This window comes from Penaeus monodon, unplaced genomic scaffold (assembly GCF_015228065.2).
Source record: "Penaeus monodon isolate SGIC_2016 unplaced genomic scaffold, NSTDA_Pmon_1 PmonScaffold_8058, whole genome shotgun sequence".
NCBI classification, from domain to species: Eukaryota; Metazoa; Arthropoda; class Malacostraca; order Decapoda; family Penaeidae; genus Penaeus; species Penaeus monodon.
This window is the reverse complement of record NW_023663280.1, coordinates 10,260-14,700: the sequence shown is the minus strand read 5'-3', so window position 1 is coordinate 14,700 and position 4,441 is coordinate 10,260. Positions and strand designations below refer to the sequence as shown.

General features: G+C 46.4%; 1 long non-coding RNA gene across 1 annotated transcript; it reads right to left on the bottom strand.

The window, feature by feature from the left end:
* Positions 1-503: 503 nt before the first annotated feature.
* Positions 504-1,008, bottom strand: LOC119571804. The gene is made up of 3 exons (XR_005228652.1): positions 892-1,008; positions 695-781; positions 504-547 (listed from the first exon to the last, which is right to left on the bottom strand). It is a non-coding gene; the product is annotated as an uncharacterized LOC119571804 (long non-coding RNA).
* Positions 1,009-4,441: the final 3,433 nt, after the last annotated feature.

Sequence of the window (4,441 nt, the reverse complement as noted above, 5' to 3'; positions counted from 1 at the left end):
TTTTCTGTCCTGTATTACTTTCCAATAAACACCTGCTTAGTTCCTCCTCTTGAGTATATTTATATTTAGTAGTCCCAAAGATGCTTCCCTTTTGGTGGATAATTTGGTGTTGGTAACCTTTCCCTGTAGCATCTGCACGACTTCTTGTTCACTGGGCCGAACAGAGAATAGCCTTGATGCACAATTTGCTTGTTATTGTCTGCTGTTGCCACTTGTCTGACATTCTGAGTATTGCCAAGAATTGTGTTGTGAGAATTGACCCTCTGCTCTCCTCCGCTCTCTTCTCCTCCGATCTGTGTTACTACTTGATTGCTAGACTGAAGAAGAGATTAGGATGATAAGCGAAATGGCATTGAAATACAAAATTTGTGTATACTTCTACTTAATTTGTAAACCAGATTTGCACTGTGTGCCCACTGTATACGGGTGGAATATTATACAGAAATTCATATTTAACATTGGTTGTTAATTCATTATTATGACTCAAAGGATGTCATCAACTCACCAAGAGAACTGACGTTTTCCTGGTGCAGTTCCCCTTGAGATCCTGGAAAATTAATATTTTTATCATGGTCCTTTATTGCAAAACCATAACACAACTACATGTATCATTTAAGATGGAAGATGAAAAGGGCATTATCATAGGTTTACTCTCAGTAATGGCTCTGCATAAAAATCATCGGAAGTCACATACTTTGATGTCCCAGTGAAGCTGTCTCAGCACAGATGGCTAAAGCAGCGATCACCGCCAGGAACATCACACGCGTCATAGTAGCTTCAGCTGTGGAAAAGTGGAGTTGTTAGTTTCTGACTCAGACATACTTCGTAAGCATGTGTGTGTGATGGGATGTCAAAATATATCAGTTTTGTAGATAGTCAAAGAGATCCTACTGCAAAACTTTTTTCTTCTTTGGGGAATTAAAACTCAGAGCAGAAATTGACGATGTCACTGTCAGTGCCTTAGACACACTGAAAAAGCTGCGATGAAGCCTATCTTATATTGCCTACGCTCGTCATGATGCCATCGTTCACTTGGAGATGCCAAAGCCTTTTTTTCCACTGTCACGTCGCTCGTGGCAGTGGAAAAAAGGCTTTGGCATCTCTTTCTCTCTCTCTACTTTATCCTTCCATCCTCTCTCTCTCTCTCTCTCTCTCCCTCCTCTCTCTTCTCTCTCTCTCTCTCTCTTCTCTCTCTTTCTCCCCAACCCCTTCTCCCTCCCTCCCTCCCTCCCTGCCTCTCTCTCTCTCTATCTCTGTCCTCTCTCTTCTCTCTCTCTCTCTCTTTTCCTCCCCAACCCTTTTGTCCCTCCCCCCCTCTCTCTCTATTCTCTCTCTCTCTCTATCTCTCTCTCTCTCTTTCTCCACAACCCCATCCCCCCTTCCCCCCCCCCCTCTCTCTCTCTCTCTATCCTGTCTCGCTCTCTGTCTCTCTCTCTCTCTTCTCTCTCTCTCTCCTCCTCTCGTCTCTCTCTCTCTCTCTTCTCAGTGCCCACGAATTTCCGCACGCACAATCGTCAAATTGTTTGTTCATTTTCGCTATTCCGAAGCTTCTTCCCAAAATATATATATATATATATATATTATATATATATATAGATATTATATGTATTATTATTCATTCCGTGCTTCCTGGACAATAAATACAAGTGAAAGATGAATCAGGATTTCGACACTGTCTCCATAAGGATTGCAAGTCAAGGTGAAAGAGCCCTCTATCCTTATTTCTGTCTATCCCCATACTCAAGACCTAAACCCCACTACCTGATGCAGCTTATATTCATACTAAGTAGTTATATATACATTATTATTTTTATATTAATATATATAGATATATATATAGTTAATATATATATTATATATTATTTTATAGATATTATTATATATATATATATATATATTATATTAATATCATATATGCTTATATATAAATATATATATATATATATATATATATATATATATATATATATATATATAATATTTATCTATATGGAAGAAAAAAACACAATACAAAAACTAGATTATTGAAAGTGAGCTACAGCTTCGAAATCCACCTGGATTTCCAATCTTTAGGTCCTGAAAGGAAAGGGAGAGGAGGGGTATAAAGAGAGAGAGGAGAGTGCAACGCGGGAACACGGGGCAGGTGAGTACAGCCGAACGAAAGCAGAGGAGGACACATCAGGTTGGAGGATCGGGCGGACTGGCGCCGGGTGGCCGGCATACGGTAGAAGGCGGGATATGGGAAGCAAAGAGACATCAGCAGGAGAAAGGCCGCTGTTCAGTTGAAAATTAGCAGCAGCTTTTTAAGGGAGATTCCCACCGTCTGCGGGAGGGAACATCGTCGGAAGGAAGACAATACGCACTGCTGACCCGTCCCTCTGATGGCCAGTGTCCCATGATGGCAAAAGAGGACGTTTATTGTTGTATCACCTGGATAGAGCGTACTTATTTTGAGACATACGCTTGGTAAGACTGGCGCCTGTTTTCCCAAGTACTGCTTATCACAGTAGCACCAGAACAGCAATAGGTGCCCACCTTCGAGTGAGGAAGGATGGCTAGTAATGGACCAGTTGCGGACGGAGAATGGTTCACCTGGCGAAAGATCATCCTGCAGTTGAGAGGGTGAGAGGGCGATGGAGAGAGTATATTTCCTCAGTGTAGGGCAGGCTGATGACGGGCAGGTGAGGAGTCTCTTTAGGAGGAGAGTCGTGGTAGAAAGTTACGCGGCGCCGTGCCCTGTATAACGCCTGCGTCGAGAACATGACGAGTAGCCCAGTTTGGAGGAACGATCGACGAAGAAAGACGATCACTCCATCCAGGTACTGGGGGTCAACAGATGCCGAGGCGCGAAGGGGGGAACAGCGAGGTTGGGGCAACACTCTCTTCACATGGAGAGGGTGGTATGAGAAGAAGTGTAATGTACATACTATGTACACACTATGAATGGGTTTTCCTGTATAATGTAGAAGGAGTAGTCAGGCAGAGCGATGACTGGGTGTCCAGGAAAGGGAGCTTGTAGTCAACCTCCCATTCCCCTTTGAAACGGATGAAGGAGAAGAGAGAGTTCAGCTGCATCAGAAACCCGGAAACAGAGCATGGTCATGAGGCCAGGGCAAGACGTCGTCCGACATAACCTAGCAGATCGATGGCCTAAGGGAGATAGAAGGGAGAAGCTCAGACTCCGAAGAAGTCCATAACAGATTTGCCAGGACTGGAGAGAGGGGAGCCCATGGCAACACCGACGTCCTTGAGAGTAAGCGAACCTTTCAAAAGAAAAGAATTAGACGTCCACACACAGACGAATCAGCTGGAGAAGACGTCGGTGGCAAGGGAGACGGAGGAAGCCTCGCGGGGAGTCTCCTCTGGAGGAAGCAAGGACATCATCAAGCGGGACCTTGGTGCACAGGAGTCACGTCCCGCTCCATCATGGTCGCCAGTGATACTCCACGAACCGGGAGAGGAAGATCCTAAGAGTGGCGCAGGTGAGGCATGAGAGAAGGTGCCAAGAAGGGGAGTGAGACACTTCCCAGCCAGGCTGCAAGAGGGTGCGTCCATCAGATCCCCCGGGAGGAGAATGATGGGGCGCAGAGGCACGGCCGGCTTTTATGGGTTTTTAGGAAGCCCTAAAATGAGGGAGTCGAGGGTTGATGACCCTGAACCTATGGTAGAAGATTCGCCTTCGGAAAACAAGCTGCTATCTCTTTCAGTCGAGGTGGAGGTAGGTCAGACGGTGTTTACGGGGGTCCTGGTCCAGGGGAGCATAAGTAGAGGCGTCATCCAACATTCCTGGGCCAATTCTTCAGGTAAGAGGCACGGTCAAGGACCACCCCCGAGTTTTGCCTCTTGTCAGAAGGCAGAATGGTGACGTCCCTCCCTGCGCAGGCTTTGGAAGGCCTCACGGTAATGCCTGGGATGGAATGGTTAGGATGGAGGAGAGATTCGAGGGCCGGGAATGAAAGCACCACGGAGAGAACATCAAAGGCAAAGAGGTTCCTGTTGAGAGAGATGAAACGGTTCAAAGAGGAAATAATGTCGATGGAGTAAGGGGGTGAGGGCGAAGAGCAAAGAAAGACTGAGCCATGAGTTGTCAGCTATGGAGGTCCAAGGACAGGGAAGATAGGTTTGTGACAGCGTTGGTGAGGGAGAAGCGGGACAGGACTGCGGGCGGTCAGGCTGGGAGTTTCTGGAGAGGAAAGCGACCATGGTTTGGTGGAGAAGGGATCCAAAGAAAACCGGGAAGAATCAATGAGCAAACGTCGGACATGAGCTGGACTATATGTCCTGGGGAGCCGCTCCTCCATGAAGTCCGAACGTGGCACGTGAACGATAAAGGCATGCTCGAACGTCCCTCCTGCCAGCACGAATGCGTTCACGGAGAGAGAATGCGTGCATAGTCCGGGAATGGAGATCCTTCCTCAAATGTTTTCATACATTAGAGATG